Genomic DNA, 22457 nt, shown 5'->3' with positions numbered 1-22457 from the left:
ACAATTTCATTGTGTGAGTTTCATGTCCATCTGACAGACTGGTCATTCAAATTTTTGCATACATTTCTAAATAGTCTTAGTATATCCAGCATTTATCCAGCTGGAAAATACATTCTTGTGTTTCCTTAACAAATAATATAGTTTTACTTTGCGTACAGCATTAGGAACAAGTGAGATGCAGTCCGCCTTAATTATCCGTGCCGGGTTAACATCCTTTGCTGCTGTTCCCTTTGAAAGCTAATGAGCGAATCACAAGTCCTAATAGTGAATAATTGCCATTTTGTTCTACACTGGGCAAGTCAAGCAGCGTGGGCACCTCAGCGGTACGTCGCTGCTTGAAGGAGAACCCTCAGCCCCAGATCTCCTCCCGCTGATGCCTCGCCTGGACTGAAAGCCTGAGGCGCAGCCTTGCTGCTCCTCCACCTTCATTAAAGGCCCTCCTTGCGCCAGCTGGGATGCAGACGGGTTATCTATCATTCGCACTAGGGGCCTCGATCTGAGCCTAGGCCCCAACACTGGGATGCACGAGTGGCTGGGTACATTGAGAAAGCTTGTGTGGCAGCCCACCTGACGCTTCTTTGTGTGGGGTCTCCTGGGAGAGAAGGAACCCTGGGGCAAGGAGGGGGACGTGATGCGAAGGGGCAGAGATCCAGAATGTAGTGTGGAGGTCGTTCCACAAGTGCTCTCAGGTGACACAAGGGTGAGAGCTGACCTCGAAGGAGTGGGTTTACAGACCCTCACCTGTGTTGAGACACAGACCACAATGAGGGGAACACAGAGGGAAGGTGTCCGTTCTTTCCAGGCCAACTTGTATTTGACCTTGGTGCCTGGAGGAGCAGCATGGAGTAGGTGTGCTCAATTGTTCCGGCTTCTTGCCCTTATAAGTGTCGATTGGGAACGTTGATTTATACACTTATGCACTTTACGTACGTAACTTTATGCATGTCCAGCATTCTCTCCTGGGATAAATTGGGTCAGAAACATGCAGAATTTTGAAGTTGTCCTGCTACTTTTTAAAAAACTCTATGTATATATACAGCCTGACCTGTGTCTTTTTTTTTCTTTTATATAAGAGATGTTTACATACAAAACTTTCTTTTTACTAAAACTATAGATACATTCTGAAAACTTTTCTTTGGCCTTAGGGGAGGCATTTTTGTTTTCATTTTATGTTTGGCCACACTTCTATTCATCTCTGTGGCAGCTCCTCTTAGCTGTCTACTCCAAAGCCATCCCCAACCCTTGCCCACTTCCAGTGATGGATGTTGGGGAAGCCACATTCTTGCTTTCTCTGTCTCCTTTGTAGCAAACAGTGGCTAAGCGGCCCCATCTGACTAATGAGAGAGACGTAAGGGAAAGCCTGCTGGAGCCTTATGGGGAAATATTTTTTCCTCTCCAAGAGGAGGCTTGTGAAAAGAAAATCTCTGAGGGGAATACTCCTCTGTGCCCTGCCTTCAAACAATGGTGTGAGGATATAATCTCGGAATAGTGGCAGCCATCTTGTGATCACGAGGCAGCAGGCGTGGGGAAGAACAAAAAAAGCAAAATACTGATGATGACAGAGATAAAAGGGAAAAAAGCCTGGGTTTTGAAGATACTGTTACGTGGCTGGATCAGCCTTGGAAACTCCTACCTCCCGTTCTCTGTTCTGCGAGATGATAAGTACCAAGATTACCTAAGCTGTTCTTACTCGTGGCTTCTTTTACTACAAGTGCATCTTAATTGAAACAACCTCTCCTTTTTTTTTTAACAATTCAACATGAGATTATTATCCCTCCCCACCCATCCTGTATTCCCTCACCATAGGGTGGCTTTAATACTCCCACTCTGATTACATGATTTACAAGCCATTTTAAAATGGAAGACACCAGGCTCATTTCTTAGCGATGCTGACACCCCTCACAAATGTTCCTTCCCACTCAGCCCCAGTTCAGCCTGGCTTTTGCAGGGTTTGGCCTGGGACACAGTGCAGCCCTGAGCAGTCAGTCAGCTGCCTTCCTCATGGCTCCACCTGCTGCACCCCAACCCCCCAAAAAACCCATGGCAGCAAGGTCCTGGAAGAAGGCATTCCTGAGTTCTGCTGTTGAACAGCCCTGCCTGCTTCTCACTCAGGATGGACCCCAGCACCTTCCTTCCTGAGGAGGGGTCAGAGTGGGTGGGGTCTCCGTCCTACTGCCTTGTAGCTAAGACCAAGTTAGACAGACTTAATATTAAAACCAGAACTTTTGTCCTGAAAATAATACATGAAGTGCTCATGCCTGGAATACAAAATGCTCAGCGATTCCTTCAGATTCAAAGTCAGCTGGAACCCTTTTCCCTTCTGCAGGTATGTTTGGACTGAGTCAAATGTTTGATTGTGTTACTCTCGAATGGCTGGCTTCCTGTTGTGGTTTAGCTAATATTCAACTTTCCTGTGACAGGAATAAATTACAGGGCTTATTCCACCCTGTAGCCCATAACTGTCACAAAGAGCGCACGGGAGGCTGTGGGAGCATGTGATCATGCCCCGTGGCCAGGTGGGAGGGCGCAGGCAGGTGATCAAGGCCCCCTTCCTGGTTTGGAGTGCCGTAACCGAGGACAGAGGGGAGGGCGGGCAGAAGCTCAGGTGGAGGGGTTGCAGGTGCACTTGACACAGACCAAGGTTCTCAGTGAAAAGGTGAGCCCTGTGGGGAGTTGCAGAGAGCAGTAAAGTGGAAAGATGAAATACTTTAGTCAGACAGATAAGAAAAATCTCAGTCTACCATGTATTAGCCACGTGACCTTGGGTGAGCAGTTAAACCCCTCCGAACCCCAGTTTTCCAATCCATAAAATGGGAGTTTAAAGAAGTTGTAGTGTATTAATTCACTGTAGTGATGTACGAGGAACCCGGATCTGAGCTGGGTGTAGAGAAGGAAGACCACTGGGGGAGAAGAGAGGTGGTCAAGTCCAAGTTGTGGCTGAGCTGGTCTCAGTGGGTTTTAACTGTTAACCAGTTTAAAGTGATAGTTGATTTCCCCGTGGTCAGGCCAGGCCCCCTTAAAGCTGTGTTACTCACAGGATAGCCTAGTGCCACTTGCTGGCTTATTTTATGGAGCAGATGACAAAGGTTCAGAACAACCAAGAGCCTTGCCCGAGACCCCCCAGCTGTTGCAAGGTGGGGCGGTGACCACAACTAGACCTAAGTCATCAGTGTTAACTTGAACCCTGTTTGGTAACTAGGACTTTAACATTTTCAGCCCTAGCCGGCCAAGGGCTAAATGGCGTAAATCCCCACCTTTTGTGCCCTTTCGCCTCTCCTCAGGCTCTGAAATTTCCCAGAAGGCATTTTCCCACAGCTAACCTCACACTCGGTAGAGAGCTTTTCCCCAAAGTCAGGAACAAGACAAGGATGCTTACTCTCGCCCCTGCTATTCAACGTAGAACAGCGTGTCCTAGCCAGAGCAGTTAGGCGAGAGAGAGAGGCCTTCCATATTGAAAAGGAAGAAGTAAAATCATCTTCTTTTTTTTGCAGATGACAATTTTCCACATAGACAGGCATTTAAAAACTTGTTCAGAGTAAAGTGTAAATGACTGATAACCTCGATGAGAATGATTTTCCTCTCAGAGGTGTTTGCTTTCAAATCGGTGTGGTAAATTCTGCCTATGCAATGTTTTGCCTTGGTTAGTGCATACAAACTTTTAAAAAAGAATTCTTACATTTTCCACGGCCACTGAAATCACAGTGCCCACAGAGTGGACTGCCCTACCCACACTGTCACATGGCGCCTCTTCCCAGGCCCCTTTCTCCTCTTTGTGTCTCCAGCTTCCTTCCATCTTCTTCTTTTTACCTGTGTAAGGGTAGGACGGTGCTTAAGGTGTGGTCCCTGAACCAGCAGCAGCATCACCTGGGAACGTGTGAGAGGGCCAGTTCTCTGGCCCTGCCCCCGCAGAATCAGGAACCTGGGCTGGGGCCCACACAGCTGTGTTCTAAAAGCCCTCCAGGTGATTCTGACGCACGCAAAAGTTTGAGAACCAGTGGACTATGGAACGGAATAACACCTGTAATTTATCCACATTAGATGTTGGAATAATAGCTAAATAATAGCAGGGCGTGTTAACAACAATGCAATCAGACACAAAATGCCACCCCCTCCCTTAGCTTGGCACTTTGTCAAGGACCGCCTGCTGGACTGCCGCCCCATGTCCCCTGCCCGCCCCTTAGGTGCCCCTTGGGCTCCGCCTGGCTCACTCTTCAGCCTCTCTTCCTCCTTCCTCTCCCCAGCCCTTCCCGAGCTCCGGCTCTTTCCCACATAGGCTGACACGAGTTCGCTCAGTTTGGCAACACTGTTGTCTGGATAGCTCCCTTTTGTCTGTCACCTTCCTTCACGCTGCCATTTGGTTCTGGGCCCTGAAATCTTGATGGCTCGGCTTCTTGAACATGTAGTCCTCTCTTATGAGCTTATGGGAACAATTGCACAGAAATCCCCACCACCGCTGATGGTTGTTTGTTGGGCAACTTGACACATTTTCTTCGTCCGACCCTCAGAGCAAAGCAATAGCACTTGCTTCTCTGCCTAATCCACTTGTCTAAGGATCCTTTCATTACTGACCTCATTCTGATCAAAAGGCAATTCTGTGGGGAGCTGCAGATGCTGCTGCATGAGAAGCTTCTGTTGAAAAAGGACAGCTCTTCACCTGGCAGCCAGGTGGAACTTCTGCCACGTTGGAGACTGGCAGCAGCGAATGAGCACCCCGATGAGTCCCCCAGCCCACGGGTTCTTCATGGAGCCAGACCACAGACTGAAGTCTGCACTGAACCGGGACATTCTGGTACGGAGTTATGTGCTGGAACCCCTGGTTCACTAGAGCTCTGCAGGGCCGGAGCATGAAGACCTTGACTTTAGGTTTGCCAGTCCCTCGTCTGTGGTGTAGTCAGGGGTCCCGTAGCCACAGGGATGGCCTTCCTGCCTAGACATCCTTCCGGAAATGAAGAACTGTTGGCAGTTGTGCTCTGCAAACTCAGTTTCCCCCCAGGCAGGCTGGCCATGGGGTTGTGAGCACAGAGGGCATCTTTGGGGGCCTTGGCCTGACGTTTGGGCCTCCTGAGAAGGACACTTCGGGACATAGTTCTGTTACTAGCAGGGAGCATTGGAGCGACATTTCTCAAAATGGTAAATAAAATATTTAAAAATGCAATCTTACGAATTCACTTTCATCTCATAGCCAGATGCCTTGGGGGTATGTGTCTCTCCAGCACAGGGTGCTTTTTAACTTGATGTATTCCACATTTGGTTATTTAGCTGTGGTACAATCACTGAACTGACAGAACAAATCACTTCTTTACAGATTGGACCAGAAGGTGCCTGCCTCCTGTGGAACTGGCGTCTCAGAGGATCCCAAGCTGGATCTCTGTAAGGCATAAACAGAGAAAGGGAAGGATCGGAAAGGAGAACTGAACTGCACCGTTCTTTCGTTTCTGGCGACCACACACTGAGATCCCTTGTGAGTGCTGGGTATGTGGCTAACATATTTAAGGGGACTCCTCACCTAAGACATTACGATGAAGACCAGGTAGGTGGCTGGGTTTGCCAGGGTTCGGTTCAGTACCCAGGACCGGTTTACAATGTCTGAAGACATTCTTCAGTCTGAAGACATTCCCATTTTGGAAACAACAAAAGGAACTAGCTGAGAACACAGACGTGACTATGGATGAATGAGACACAGTCTGCTAAAAAAAGAGGACTCATATGCCTTTCAATGCTGAATAAAATAATACACAGCACAGGAGTGTTCTTGCTTAAACTCCAGTTCCTTCTGAAGATATTGGCAAACTCTTCCAGCCATGAGCCGTGGATCTCGAGTCTGATTCCAGCCCACGTGTCCTGATCCCGTCCTTCTGGTCCCAGCCTGTGCTCGTCCCTAGAACTTCAGGTTGATTTTTACCTCTCAGACTGCTGAGTCTCCTTGGTCCCATGCTGCAGTGCATTCTCACGCAGCCATCTGGCCTCACCTCTTTTATTTTATTTTTTGAAGCTTTTATTTATTTATTTTTAGAGAGAGAAGAAGGGAGGGAGAGAGGGAGTGAGAGAAACACCGATGTGAGGGAGAGTATTGATCGGTTGCTTCACACATGCCCCCAACCAGGGACCCGGTGCACAACCCGGGCATGTGCCCTGACTGGGAAGCTAATGGGCGACCTTTCAGTTTGTGGGACCACACCCAACCCACTGAGCCACACCGGTCAGGGCAGGGCAAAGGGCCTCACCTCTTTTGGCCTCTGGGCTTTCCCATGCTGGGCTTGTTTCTGCTCACATTTTCTTCTGCAGTGTTTTGTCCTCTGCATGGCCTCTGAGACTTTTTCTTAGGTACCTGCTTTTCAAGCCTTAACCTTCAGTCTCCAGACCTCGAAAGCAGTGTTCCCCAACCTTTTCCCATCATAGCACACCAAGAAAGTGAGATTTTCGTTCCCCCCCATGACGAACTGGCATGGTTTTGAAGCCTCAGTGGAGGCTTCAGAGGATGGGGGTGACCAGCTCGGGGCTCCAGCCACTGGACAATCAAGGGGTCAGCATCTTGGGTACCCTTGTAGAGATGCTCTGCTCTGGTAGAGCCTGCTCTGGCCACTTGACCATGTGGCTAATGTCCGCAGTGGTATCCTAGCTCTTTCTGGTCCCTCCCGCCTTCTTGACTGCACAGGCTCTGCTGTCCTACTCGGTGAAGACTTGCCTCTCAGCCAGCTTCGACCCCTCACTGCCTGTATCCTTGCTATTCTGAGTGTGGTCCTCGCCCCGGCACTGCAGACATCTCCTGGGAGCTTGCTAGCCATGCGGAATCTTAGATCACGTACAGCCCTACTGACTAGGAGTCTGCACTCTTATTCCTACCCTTTGGGTCATATTCTGACAGTTTCTTTTAAGTGTCTTGACCCCTCATGGGTCTGTTGGCATGTTTATCTTCTCTGGAAATGTAGCAATGCAGGTTTTCTCTTTTAAAAAAATAACTTTTTGTTTTTCAATTACAGTTGACATACATACAATGTTATATTAGTTTCAGGTATACAACCCAGCGATTAGATATTTATATAGCTTCTGGCATGATCAGCCAATAAATTGAGTACGCATCTGTTACCATACATAGTTATTACAATATTACCGACCATATTCCCTGAGCTGTGCTTTGCATCCCCATGACTATTCCGTAACCATCAGTTTGCACTCCTAATTTCTTCCCCTTTTCACACACTACCTGTTGCTCCTTTAGGTTTTCGACTCCACTGTGGTTGAAGGCTAAGTGGTTATGAATGCAGTGGTGCCCCTTTCCTACTTTCTTTGGAAATAATAGTACAGTATAGTGGGAAGAAGAAGGTGTGTGAGCTGGACATCTGGCTGGGATCCCAGGTCTATCACTCACTACTTTGTGATACTGAGGTTACTATTTAACCTCGGGGCCTCCTTTCCTCATGTGTTATCTAGAATAAAAGCAGCTGCCTGGTGGGGCTGCTATAAGGATTAATAAGATGATATATGGGAAATGCTGACAGGGCAGCCAGTATTTCTCCTTCCTCTCCCTCTCATGTGTTTCTCTCCCCCTGTTCCTTGGCTCATGGTCCTTTTAAGAATGCAGATGAAAATAAAGCCCAGCACAAGGCTTCCTCTTCGTGTTTTCTAGCATTTGTGTTCTCCATGCCATCTCTGGACCACCCTCTTTCTCTTCCATCACTACATACTTTTGCAGAGTGATTGCATATGTTTCCATGGCATTTACTGTGAATCCCATGCCGGTGATTCCCAGATCCTCTTCCTCTTGCCCGGACTCTAGAGCATTTCCATCTGCTCGCTAGACACCCTACAGACCAGAGATCACTCAAATCAAACTCGTTGTCTTTCCTACCACTTACACCATTAGAGTGCTCCCTGATTAAGCTCTCTGATCTTTTTGAAGGCAGGGATTATTTTTTATTCATTTTTGAGTCTTTAGCATTCAGATAGATTTTATCTGAAGAAAGTCTTTATTTGACCTCTATTTTTGAAAGATATTTTTTTCTGGGCATAAAATTCTGGGTTGAGAAGTCCACTCCCATACCAGTATACTCTCCCCCCACCTTATCCATGGGTTATGCCTTCCAAGACCCCTGGTGGATGCCTGGAACCATAGATAGCACTGAACCCTGTGTTTGAGTTGACCCTTGAACAACATAGGTTTGAATTCCATGTGTCCACTTATATGCAGATTTTTTTCAACTGCCCCACGTAGTTCAAGACCACATTGGTCAACAGTCAACTCCGTGGTTGGGAATCTGTGTATACAGAGGGCCTGCTCTAGTTATATCTGAATTTTCCACTGCACAGGAAGTTGGTGCCCTTAACCCCAACATTGTTCAAGGGTAAACTGCATACTATACTTTTGCCTGTGAGTACTCACCTTTCCAGTCAAAGGAAGCAGTTTATGGCTTCTCTTTGGCACGTTCGAATTGCCAGTATCATTACTCTTGTGCTTTGGGGTCATTATGCAAATAAAGCAGCTTGGTAGAAGTTAAGTTTAGAAGCCAACAATTTTTGATGGATTTAAATTTGACTTTTCCTTTGAGGAAACACTACAAAGTTATAAAGTTATGCAAATTTATCCAAGGAGGAAATACACAATTACTGATTTCTGTGGTAATTTTTCTACAACATTATTATTAGAAACCTGATGCTTTCTCTTTCTGAATGAGGACAAAGAAATTACTTCAATTCATGAAATTACAAATTGCAGAGACTTCTTAATAAGAATGTAAATAGTTTAATTATGAAGACATTTGTTTTTTGCAGTGCTGTGGCTGCTGCTAAATTTAATGGGAAAAACAATTAGGATTGTTATATCTCCACATTTCTCAATCCTTTTAAATAAAACATTCAGACATCAATCAGTTAATTAATGCAACTTATCACAATGTTTTCTAAAGAAATCTAGACTGGGTGATCACAATATGAATATATTTGTAAAAACAAACATTACTTCCTCAGCCTCTGGAATGTTTCATGATTGAGCTACATTTGCACCTCCCTGATTTTTTCTATGGATTGGCTCATGATGATGATGATGAAGATGAAAAAGATGAAGCTGATGACGACGGTGACCGATGATAATGGCTATACTTATAAAGGGCTTACCCTGTTCCAAGAGTGTCATCTCATTTCATCTTCACTGCAACCATATGAGTAAGTGCTATTATTATCCCCATTTATAGATGAGGAATCCAAGGCTGTAGGCCCTTCAAAGTCATGTGGCTGGTGACTGGCAGAGACAGGATTCAGACTCAGGTATGCTCGACTCCAGAGACCACTAACTTTGCTAGAAAAAGTTACATAGCTCTACAAAGTTTGATTAGTTTTTGAGCTCCTCACAGGACTGAATCTCACATCACTGACAAAGAATCACTCACAAAGATCTTTTTATTTTCCTCTGCCTTGTCAGTATCACTTTTCAGGTATTTCTCTGACACCTCAAAGTACAGAGCTATTTGTAGGCCTCCAAAATACTTATGACTTGGAAATACCTTGTTTTTAAAAAGATTTTATTTTTCAATTACAGTTTGCATTCAATATTATTTTGTATTAGTTTCAGGTGTACAGCATAAGGTTATAAAAAAAATAGGGAGGTACCCTGTTGTTACCCCAAGTATTTTTGGATTATTAGATCCTGTGGGTGAATTTCCATGGACCAAATGGTCTTCTTACTTCAAAAACTGATAAAGCCTAGTTGTTTACCCCAGAACTCCATACCTCGCAGTTAGAAAGACAGGATCGCTTTCTCTGCTTCAGAGGCTCACTGTGGGAACTGTCCATGGTGGCTCCTTACAGAACTAACAAGTTATATTAGGACCTTCCAGTGTTAGACATGCTACTGAATTTCTAGCTCTCTCTTTCTCTCTCCCTTCCTCTCTCACTCCCCCATTTTTCTCTCCATTCCTTCCTCCCCTTCCCTTCCTCTCTTTCCCCCCTCTGTTCATGTATTTTTGATTACAGAGATACTACAGGAATACAGGAAAACTATGTATATCTATCTAATTTGTCCCCTTATATTTCAGATTTCAAGATTCTAATTTTCTGATGGTTAGAAATAGAAATATGTTTATCACATGCTAAAAACATTGAAAGAATGTTCTTTGATGAGAAAGATCATAGGATGTCTACCACACATCCAAAATACTTGGTGTCTTTAGATTAAGTGTCACATATTGTTATCTTTAAGTCCCATGAATATAAAATGCAAAAAACATTATAGTTGCAGAGCCACTTAGGGCTGAGTTTCTGAGTATATGAGCCAATTTTTAGGGAGCAAAATGAACCAACTCACTGTGGTAGTCTATATTACTGTTTCCCGTAATTTTGGTCTTCCTCTCTATTGTATATTTATGGGAAGATTATACATCCCTGCCCTGTTGAACTTAGAAGTGGCCATGTGACTGGCTTCAGCCAATATAGCAGGGGCCACTTCTGAGCAGAAGCAGCAACAGCCAGCACGTGTGGTTCATAATGCCACAACACAACTTCTCCATTAGCCTGAGTCCCAGAGTGAAATTAATTGGATCAGAGCAGCAGCTGACCCTGGCTGGACAAGTAGAATGAAAAAGGAACAAATCTTTGTTGTTGTAAGTCACTGAAGTGCTTCGAACCATTTATTACCACAGCATGTATAACTTAGCCTATCATGAGTGGTGCTAAACAGTAGACTTTGAATTTATATAATAAAACCCATATGGGTTACAAAATACTCAACCTCCTTTTCTCTCCTTCTGGCTAGAACTAAACTCTCTTTTCCATGGGAAATATTCCTGATAGCCCAGATGAGTTTCTTGACTCTCTGTATTAGTTTACATAGGCTACCATAACAAAACACCATAAACTGGGTGGCTTAAACAATGGTTGTGGGTGCCTAACGTGCCAAGGAGGAGCTGGTGGAGGTGGCTGTGAGAATTCCTGTCACCATGTGCAACATTTGCTTTTAAAAAAACAATAGAGTTGTCTAAATTCAAAATGAAAATCTAATTGCACCTAGTATAACCTAAAATTAAAGTAAGTCCTTGCTCTCTTTTCCATTGTGTCTACTTTGTTAGAATGAATGAAGCTTAATAGTATGAAGCTTAATGAAGATTTAATAGTATGTTCCCTTGGAAACAGATTCTGAGAGATCTGAATGCCAAAGGATGTTTTGGGGGAATGGGATTGGGACGTTTACTTGTAAGGACATAAAGAAGGCGGGATTGGTTAAAGTGAGAAGCTATCAAACAGTGTGGTAGCAGCTGAGGCTTCAGCTTACCCTTTGAGGAGTGCTGGAGATAGGAAAGCCCTTCACAGTTGTCCACATGGAGGCAACAAGGCCTGGCCTTTGTATCGTTGCATTGACCAGTCATGGCTGTAGGCTGCCCTCTAAGGTGGGCAAAGCCCTGTGGCTGAAGACAATGTTCAGTGAGAGACACAGCTGATATTAGCAGCTGGGGGAACGAGTGCATTGACTCCAAAGAGCAGATCTGGGTAGATTCATCGCAACCCACCTTTGCATCATTCATATTGACATCCTTCTTGTAGTAAGTTTGCCCCACCTTGGAATAGGTTTCACAGGATTCTTGTTGATCTTGTATTTTGGCGAGTGAAAATCTCCTGAACCCATGTATTCTACCAACTGGGACATAGCTCCATGTCATGGCCATGGATTTGAAATGGCACCCAGTCCTTTCATTTTGTCATCTCTGAATTGGCACCTCACATGTCCTTAAGAGCGCTGCCTGGTGTCTCCAACACTGGTTGGAGCTTCAGCATATGCTTTTGAGGGGAACAAAATTCAGGCCATAGCATGAGCCAACTCACCCATGAGCCAAGATCAGCCTATTTTCCTTCTCTTTCAGCTGATAATAAGCCCCACCACTCCCTGCTGTAGCCTCAGATATGAACTGAAATAGAGGGATTCTGGACCTTGTGCATCTGCTGCTTGCTTCTACCCTCTGGCCCTGCTGGTGCCTGACCTTGGCTACACCACTTCTGCCTTATGATGGATCTCTCACCTTTGCCAGGACCTATGTTGTGATGGGCAGCTTTAGCTGCATGGCCATCTGATGTCCCATGCTCCATCCCTACCAAGATGAGACACTTTATTTCTACTAACCCTAGTAGCATGCAAGTAGCTGCTTTTGAATTATGCATATTGCATATATTACCCGTAATGATGACAAATGACTTTTTAAAAATATGATGACTTAGGAAATGGCTTCCCATTACCTTCAAGATAAAATCTACACGCACCCTTTACAGAGAATCTAAGTCCCTTAAGGACCCGGTTCCCACCAACTTTCTGTCATCATCACATTCACCATGTACAGACATAAACACCCTGTTTCAGCCCTGCAATTCTTGCATAATCCACATGAGTGTCAGGTCCTGTCAGGAAACAGGTAAAACACACAAAAGGGGTAACTGAAGAGTTTAGTAGGCTGTATACTAAGATGTAGGAAGAGTTAAGGAAAACAAGAATGGAAGGCTATTAATTATCAGTTCTTGGCCTGAAGGGGCAATGTGAGGGGGCTGTTCCCAGGACCTCAAGAGAGATGGGTCATTCTAGGGAGTCGATTCCTGTGGATCCCTCCCTGCCTGGCAGGGAGGGAACTGGGGAGATTATTATCTGAACTTTGTCTCCCACTTCCCTCCATTCTCCACCTGGTGTTAGCTTCTTGGCTGAACCCAATTAGAAGCGGAAGGCAAGGGAGCCCTGGAGAGACATTCCGGAGAAGCTAGCCCCCGTGCACAGAGCAGGGTGGACAGGAGTGGAGAGGCAAACAGAATACAGAGCATATGCACTGCGCTCCATCGCTCCTCACCATGTGCTTCTCCCTTGGCCTGGAATGCTCACTCACCCCGACCCCCTTTCTTTTCTGCCTTGTTCACATGATACTCTCATCCTCAACCACTGAGACTGATGCGCAGCCTTTCAATCCAAATAGCAGCCCATGCATAGCTCAGTTACAGCGTGGAACACATTGCATTATAATCGTTTATTTACCTGCCTGGCTTTCTAACATAGGAATTCATCCAGAATAGGAGCTGGGCCCTTTGTAGCTTTCATTCCTAGAGCCCAGCACTGAGTCTGCATCTAGTGGGTGTGCAACAGCTGTCCCTTGATGACTATCTTTATTTTTCTGAAAGCAGAAACTCCTTTTTGGGGGTAGCCCCTTTAAATGTAAACCGGACAAGGTTATTTACTTAAGAGGAACAATATTTTCCTGATTTCCAAGTTGTTGTAAAGTTTAAAAAGCCCTTACCTATTTAGGGAACAAAACCACTAGCCTAGCATCATCAGTAGTAATGGCTGAGAATGGATAGAAACCAGGTCTTCTGCCCCCTTACCTGTTGCTCTTTCCTCTCCTCGCTAGACATCCATCCCCAGATGAAACTGAGTGCATCAGGCGGGTCTGGGGATGGCTTATACAATTTCAACAGGTGGCCCTCTCAGAGGGAAAATTTGAAATGAATGATATTAAATGCTTGGTTGAAGAAAATGAGTGACTTAAGAAAACACTTTAAGAACTTTGCTGAGTCATTAAGAGTTGAATTCCAAGAAAGGGAATGTCCGGTTAGATGGATCAGCTTCTTTTCTTCGTTTTTAAAGTGAAAACATGTTTGTTGACTAAGTCGTAGGCTGCTTGAGGTCAGAAACAAGCTTCACTTGTTTTCTGTGAGCCTTAGACTGACAGGCTTGAAGAATGGCATGCTCTCCAAGGCAGCCAGGTGAGGTCAGTCCCGAAATGCTCGGAGCGATTCCTGAGACGCTTGCTTTGGTTGACTGCACACGATGAGTGTAGTGGTCACCAATGGGTTAATGCCCAGCATCCATCTGTCCTTCTGACAAAAGCATTCCAAATTTCCTTTGGGAAATTACTTCTTGTATTTCCAGCTTTGTGGTGTGGACGAGATTGACTTCAACCCTGAGGTCCAAGAAGTGGCCTCGATTGGCTGATCAGCACATCACAGTTTCTTGGCCACAGCAATTCTTTCAGGAATAAGCCAATGACACAGTCACCAGAAATCCTGGGAAAGTGACTCTCCCTCTCTTTTTGTTGGACATGAGGGAGGGGGCAGTTGTTGGAACTGCTGCACCATCTACAACCACGTAGGGTCAGAGGTTGGAGCTAAAACAAAGGAAGTAGAGGGAATGGGAATCATGTCCCAATGACACCCTTTGAGTCCTAGATCAGGTTGCACCTGAAGCCACACTAAAGTGAGCCACTACATTCCCTAGTCTTAGGCCAGTCTGAGTCCTGCCTACTGCCGTAAATGGCTCATCCAGGAAAGCAGCATCTGTGGGTGAGAAGGAAAAGAGAGTTTCCTGTGGCTTTTCATGTTAAGCCAGAGAAATGGCTGGGTTGTGGATAAGGGCATATAGCAGAATCACCTAGGGAGCTTTTTAAACCTTTCTCTCCTGTACCATGGCTCATTCCAAAACTACTGTGTGTGTGTGTGTGTTTGCGTGAGTGTGAAAAGTTTAGAAGCTCTGCCCCAGGTGATTCTGAAGCAAACCAGACCAATCATGGGACTGATTCTGCTGCCCATAACTAGACCTTGTACATAATGCCTCATTAATTCAATGGGACCAGTGTGCAATCAAGGCCTGAACAAAGGACCCCACCTGCTAACTTGACTCAGGGTGCTGAGCACTCAGCACTTCTTTAGGCCTTTGCTGGTGCTAAGCAGTCAGCTTTCCCTTTCTCCATGGGAGAACCTCCCATGGACTCCTACTTCCCCTCCATCCCCCATCTCTTCTGGGACCTTATGCAGGTGGATCTTTTAGGTTCCATGAGCTCACCTAGTCACAGAACTAAGGAATTTAAGGTGTGAATTCACAATGTAATTCCCACTGACAAGAACTGATTGCAAGGGTGCAGAAACACAAAAGAACAGATATTTAAAGCGATGAGTAGGAAGTAAATACTAGGAAATAGGGCCTTTTCAGCCTGGAGGTTTGGCCCTTTCCTACCTCTTCCCACCATATTGCCACACCAATTCTCTCTCCTTTTCTTTTTTTCTACCAAACGATACCTGCTTAAGATTTTGTCATGTGGTTTCTTATGATGCAAAGCTCGTTAATTCTTCCCATGCTTAGCTGACCCATCAGAGCCAGAACACAGATTAAAGGGACAGGGGAAGTGATCTGCTCTTGTACCATATTTTGTATCATAAAAGTGAATGCTGGGTGAATAAAAAACAAAATCTCAAGCATAGCATCCTCAATTAAAAATGCACAATTAACTCACTCGACAGCTCCCTGTGTATGGTTTCCGGACTGCCCTCTCCACCCTGACCCCGGCCAAGGGACACAGGGTGCTCACTAGCTGGCTGAGGAAGGTAAGGGAGGGCACTGAGAGAGGACAGAGAAAAGTGATGATAGGTAATCATTTCTCAGCTCTCTGGAGAGAAAGACTTCAGAATAGCCTCTCCAATAACCACCTAGCAGTATGATGGACTTGGCCCCATCCACAAAAGGTGTTATTAGATTTCTTGGAGAATGATAGATACTGCACAGGCCTTGCTAAAGTGCCTTCAACCAGCAGAGCTGCTGGGTGTGGCGTGATGTGCTGTGAATACCTAGGAAGGTGGAAGATGTTCTGTCGAGCTTTGCACTTTGTTCTTTGGGCTTAACCCAGAGACTGAAGAGCCTGGGGAGGAGCAAGAAACATAAATAATGAGGACTGCTAAGCACCATGTGTTAACTAACAAGATGACAAGAGGCAAAAATGTCTTAGTCCTCTGACTGGTGTTAGCTTCATCGACATTTCTTGCCCCATCTTCTCTGCCACATCACCTATACAGTTCAGCAACCACTTCAAGAGCCAACCTAAGGCTTGGGCCATTGCCAGCAGGGTGAATCTGCTCTTCTTCCCGAGCTAGGGCCACTGTTGGGATCTTCTCCGTTGTTTACATTGGATGGTAGTGGGGAGGGGAGGCTGGCAGGCAGTTTATTCCCTCTGTGCACATCTTGAGAAAGATCTCCAGAAATATTTGATCCCTGAAGTATACAGGTCATAGTTTTGATAGCATTTTAATAATTATTGCTTTAGCTTGTATATTAAAATATGAAGTCTGTCCAGAAACTATCTAGCCATGTAATATGAGAAATAGAGATCTTTACTGAAGAAGATACAAGATACCAGAAACATCATACATATAACAATGACTCCTTAGTCCCCTTCAAAGTGAGCACCTTGGGACCTCACACAGTTCTCCCAGTTTCCATCAGCTGCCCCATCATATTTTCTTGAATATCATCAATGGTCTGAAATCTCTTCCCTTGCAAAGGTGATTTTAGTTTTGGAAAAAGCCAGAAGTCTCATGGCACCAAATCTGGGCTGTAGGGGGACTCAATCACTTGGGTGGTTTGATGTTTTGCCAAAAAAACTCTGCATGAGACATGATGCATGAGCGGGTGTGTTATCGTGATGAAGCTGCCAATCATTACTTACCCATAGCTGTGACCTTCTGAAATGATCTTAAGAGTTTCTATGGAGGAATGTTCAAGCTTAACCCAAAATTTGATACAGATTTGTTGATCTACTCACTCAGTCATATTGTATTTGATGACCACACAGTACACGTGCTCACTCAGCTGGGGCATCTACGGCCCCCACTGAAGTCGCCATTGTTCATGCATGCACAGTCCAGTCTACTCTCCTTGGCTGCCAGGTTACAGCAATGTGGCACAAACAGTTCTCATTATATTAACAATGGCTGGACTTGTTCCAGACAGGCCTCGTATTAACTACCAAAATAGAAGTCCCTTCAAAGGAGAATAGTGAACAATACCTAAAGACTTTGCTTCCTTTTCTGGAAAAGGGCTAGCAAAATTTTAGTTGTACAGAAGATAGTTGTATCATGTTAAGTGGAAGCATGACTCGTTACTGTCTTTATTTGGAGATTAAGTATGCTTTAAGGATGTGTGTGTGGGTGCCACGTTGATGTAGGGTAGACTGTGATTGATGGTCTTTTTGACATGTCAACTTGAGTGGGCTACACTTTTCTGTTATTTACTCAAACATTAACCTAGGTGTCATTGTGAAGGGTAATTTTTGGATATGATGAAACTCCACGATCAGTTGGCTTTATGTAAGGGAGACTTTCTTAGATAATCTGGGTGGGCCTGATTCCCTTGAGTGCCAGAACTGAGGTTTCCCTGAGGAAGAAGAAATGGCACCTGTGTGCAGCTGCTTTAGCTCGTGTCCCCGAGCTCTACTGTGTCCTTCCTGGCGGTCTGTCTTACTGACGTTGAACTTGTCGAGTCAGCTCCCACCATTGTGCAAACCAATTCTTTTCAATACATCCATGAACGCATACCTCCTACTGGTTCTGCTCCTCTGGTCGAACCCTGACTAAGTAAACCTGGCTAAAATGATGTTTACGAATGTTAACAATGATTATTTCTCAGGAATAGGATTCATTTTAGGTGATGTGCTTTTGAACTTCCTTCCCCCCCACCCTGCACCGTGTTCAAATATTTTAAAAGAACATTCTAAAACAAAAACAATAATTAAAAACCAGCATTTTCAAATAAATAATTAAGAATCAACAATTTCACAAAATTATCTAAAGCCTAATTCTATTTGCAAAATGCTCACAGTACTCTAGCAAGTGTTTGTAAAACTTAGAGCTTCTAAAAACACACACAATTAAAAAAAAACAACTCTTTGGTCTTTTATACAGAACTGAACAAAAAATTTCACCTACATAAAATCTGTTCTGTTCTTTTTGTTTCTTGAATGTTTATTAAGTCCAGGGACCATATCTTACTTTTCCTTTGTTCTGTTTGCTCTGCCTAACTCAGGGCTGAGTACAGTGTAGGCCCCTGTCAATGTCTCTTAATTAATAAACATCTCATACATGTAAATACATGTCTGTCCTAACCTCCCTTAGGTCTTTTCTAGTAATTCCCAAAAGTATCCACTTTACCCTTTCAAACTAGGGTGTTAAGCACTATAATCTAAAAATGTACTAAACATTAAATTGTTACAGTGCACATTTTCTTTATTTTATTAAAAATATATAGACAGTATTTATTTTTATTAAGTTGAAATAGCTTCATAGTTACCATTTTGTGCTTTGCTCTCTTATTGATAATATTTCAAGCCCACATAACTTTGAGTCAACACAATCCATAAACTTGTCTTTTTAATGATTATAGAGCAGTCCATCATGAAAATATGCCAGAGTTCACTCATCCATATCTCTATTTTTAGACATTTGAGTTGTTTCCAGTTTCTCTTTATTATAAATAATATGGCTGTGAAGGTTCATTTAAACCAACAGCTTTTAACATTATCTTTTTGGGGTCATTACTTTAGGTCAATATCCCTAAAGATGAATTGCTTAGAAAAAAAGGCATGAATATTTTGTTAACTATTGCCAGACTGCTTTCTAGAAAGACTGAAAGAATTTTACTGCATTATGAATGATATGTTTCCCTGAAACCAAATTCACACTGGATGGTTCACCTTATTATTTATTTCTGGCTAGTTGACTAGGCATACAATGCCATCCAAGTTGCTTTAAGCTGCTGTGGAATAGCAGCCTGAATACCCGAGAAACTGCATTGTTGGGGGGCTACAATCACGCCCTTGAGATTTTTACAAGTAGTTTTGTCTGGCTTAAGAGTCTCTAAGGCATCCACTTAAATCTTTCTAAGGTTTTTGCCAAACAAATGTAGAGCTACGCTTTTGATCTGAATTTCATACTGAAGCTATGTTTTCCTGGCGGTGCCCGGATTCGATCTTCGCCTTAAGGCCATCTCTTACATTGAGAACATTTTGCTGCCTTGAAGACTTTCCTGACCCTTTGTTTCCTTAAAATTCTGATCAAGTAGTTCCTTATTTAGTTTATTCCCTTCTTCCTGTATTTTATCATAGCATACACAGCTAAAAGAGGCCAATTGGTAATTTCATTTTGCCTGGAAATTGGCTTACCAGATCCACAAGTTCATGGGTACCCTTTCTATTTGTGACATCATCACAGTAACTTTTCTTCTGGTTTATTTTTTAAAGTATATTTTAGTGATTATGCTATTACAGTTGTCCCATTTTTTTTCCTCCCTTTATCCCCCTCTGCCCTGCACCCTGCTCCCTCCAGCATCAGCCCCTCCCCAACTTAGTTCATGTCCATGGGCCGTGCATATAAGTTCTTTGGTTTCTCCATTTCTTATACTAATCTTAACCTCCCCCTGTCTATTTTGTGCCTACCATTTATGCTTCTTATTCCCTATACTTTTCCCCCCATTCCCCGCTCCCCGTCCCTGCTGATAACCTTCCATGTGATCTCCATTTTTGTGATTCTGTTCCTGTTCTAGTTGTTTGCTTTGTTTTTGTTTTGTTTTGTTTCAGTTGTTGATTGTTGTGAGTTTGTTGTCATTTTAGTGTTCATAGTTTTGATCTTCTTCTTTTTCTTAGATAAGTTCCTTTAACATTTCATAAAATAAGGGCTTGGTGATGTTGAAGTCCTTTAACTTGACCTTTTCTGGGAAGCACTTTATCTTACCTTCCATTCTAAATGATAGCTTTTCTGGATAGAGTAGTGTAGGTTGTAGCTCCTTGCTTTTCATGACTTTGAATACTTCTTTCCAGCCCTTTCTTGCCTGTAAGTTTTCTCTTGAAAAATCAGCTGATAGGGAAGTCCTTTGTAGGTAACTGCCTCCTTTTCTTTTGCTACTTTTAAGATTTCCTCCTTATCTTTAATCTTGGGTAATTTAATTATGATGTGTCTTGGTGTGTTCTTCCTTTGGCCCAACTTGTTTGGCACTCTCTGAGCTTCCTGGACTTGTATGTCTATTTCTTTTGCCAGATTGAGGAAGTTTCCTTTCATTATTTTTTTCAAATAAGTTTTCAATTTCTTGCTTTTCCTCTTCTCCTCCTGGCACTGCAATGATTCAGATGTTGGAATGTTTGAAGTTCTCCCAGAGGTTCCTAAGCCTCTCCTCATTTTTTAAAAATTCTTGTTTCTTCCTTCTGTTCTGGTTGAATCTTTATTTCTTCCTTTAGTTCCAAATTGTTGATTTGAGTCCTGGTTTCCTTCCCTTTACTGTTGCTTCCCTGTATATTTTCCTTTACTTCACTTGGTATGACCTTAATTTCTTCCATCACTTTATTACTGTACTCAATAATTTCTGTGAGCTTCCTGATTACTTGTTTTGAACTCTGCATCTGATAGGTTGGCTATCTCCTTGTCACTTAGTTCTTTTTGTGGAGTTTTGATCTGTTCTTTCATTTGGGCCATATTTCTTGTCTTAGTGCACCAATCTGGATAAATGTTTCTTCTTCAACTCCTTGGTTGTTGGACTTCCATAAAGTTCGATTTTCTGGCAGTTGTGGTTGCTTTTGTTTTTAAGTTGGTTGTTATCCTTCTTTCAGTTGTGTGAGGAAGCGGAACATACCTACCTACACCTCCACCTTGGCCAGTAGTGGAACTCTGAGCCTACATTGTGGGTTCCATCCCTGGTCAAGGTATGTATGGAAGGCAACTGATCAATGTTTCTCTCTCACATTTTCTTCTGGTTTATAAATTGCATCCTGCTGGCCTCACTCCTCTGCCAGCCTTCACAGTAGTCTTCTTGAGAGTCTTCAGGCCTCCACCTACCTTCTGATTCCCAAACCAATCCTGCATGTTTTAGAAGTTTCTCACAGCAGCACACATGACTAGTTGCCAGCCTCTGTTTCAGTTATCTATCACTGTGGAACAAATCACCTCCAAACCTAGTGGCTTAAGAAAACCACCATTGTAGTATTTTTTGTGATTTTGTTGGCTGATTGGTCTTAGCTGGGAGGTTGTTTTGTTCCATGTCATGTTATTGGGGCTGCAGAGGTGAGACTGGGCTGGAATGTCCAAGACAATTCATTTATATGATTGGCAGATGACATTGGTCATCAGCTGGGAGCTCAGCAGGAGAGTCAAACAGAGGACCTGATGTCCTCCATACAGCCTCTCCACGTGGTGTGTTTCTATAGTATGGGAACTGAGTTCTAAGAGGAAGGAAATAGAAGCTTCTACTCTTAAGTATGGGCCAAGAGGTCCCAGAATGTATTTTTACTGCATTGTGTTGATCAGAGCAGTCCTGGGGTGGGTGTACTTAGATTTAAAAGAAGGGAAAATAAACTCCACTTCTCAATGGCAAAAAAGCACAGGCATATAGGAGGGAAGAAAGTATATGTATCATCTTTGGAGGTTATGTATCATGGTAAGGTGACTGGGCCATTTATTAACTTTTCTCTAGAATATTGTGAAGATGGAAGACACCCACTGTTTGTTCGTTCATTCATTCATTCATTCATTCATTCATTTATTTTCAGCTCTTAAGAGAGCTTCTACTATGTGTTGGGCTCCATTTTAGCCTTGATATAATCATACACAAAAGACAAAGTCCCTGCTTTGATGAAAATAAAAATAGTTTAGTTGTGGGAAAATAAAAATCAATAAACAAGAAAAATCATAGATAGTTGTTGTAGGTTGAATTGTGCACCCCAAATTTGTTTATATATGTCTTTCCCAATAAACATGGGATTCCTTCAGAGACCATTCATCTTCAGCCTTATAGGGGTCTCCAACTCATTGACCCCACCACTGTCCAACACCCCATTATGATCTCGCTTCTTATCCACTTCTTAGACTCTGAGGTCTAGAATTTTAACATTTCTCCCTTGGCTCTCTTCCTCTGTCCCACTCTCCTGGCATATCCCAAACCTAATTAAATTCAATTATCTGCTGACTACATGCCTGAACCCAAGCATATTACGTGCTTGGCAAATGAAAGTGATTGGAGTTGATGTGTGTTATTTCTGAATAGAAGCTTTAAAATTCAGTGCAAAATTTCCTTCCTTCCTTCCTTCCTTCCCTCCCTCCTTCCTTCCTTCCTTCCTTCCCTCCTTCTTTCCCTCCCTTCTCTCTCTTTCTTTCTTTTCTGCCTCAGTGTCTGACAGCAATCCAAATGGGGGCTGCTCTATAAGCTTGGGTTCTGGAGTAAGGAGGAATCAGAATAGGACCCCAAACTGACTCATGATGGGCATATAGAATAAGTGAAAAGAGAACTTTTAGTTTTATGTCACTGACAGTTGATTATTTATTTCTATAGAACCACCTAACTTATACCCAATAGTACAGGTGAGTATAAGTTTGCCAGATGGGAAAGACAGGTAAGAGTATCACATGCAGAGAGAATACAGTGTACAAAAGCACAGAGAAGTGCAGGGACACTATGGGGGGAATGTGGCATAGTTTGAATGGAGTAAGGCTACAACAATGAGCCTGGAAGAGCAGGTCAGGATTAGTTTGTGACGGGCGTGTAGTGAGATGATATGGAGTTTAACATTTGTCAGGGAAGTCATTTAGAATCAGTGGAGGTTTTTAAATAAGTTTAGGTTTAGAGCAAAATTAAGGGGAAGGTACAGAGAGTTCCCATATAGTCCTACACCTAACACATGTACAGCCCCTCCCTTCCA

The sequence above is a fragment of the Phyllostomus hastatus genome, unplaced genomic scaffold (assembly GCF_019186645.2).
Source record: "Phyllostomus hastatus isolate PE091 unplaced genomic scaffold, TTU_PhHast_1.1 phas_scaffold_21, whole genome shotgun sequence".
Lineage (NCBI taxonomy): Eukaryota > Metazoa > Chordata > Mammalia > Chiroptera > Phyllostomidae > Phyllostomus > Phyllostomus hastatus.
This window is presented reverse-complemented; position numbering follows the sequence as displayed.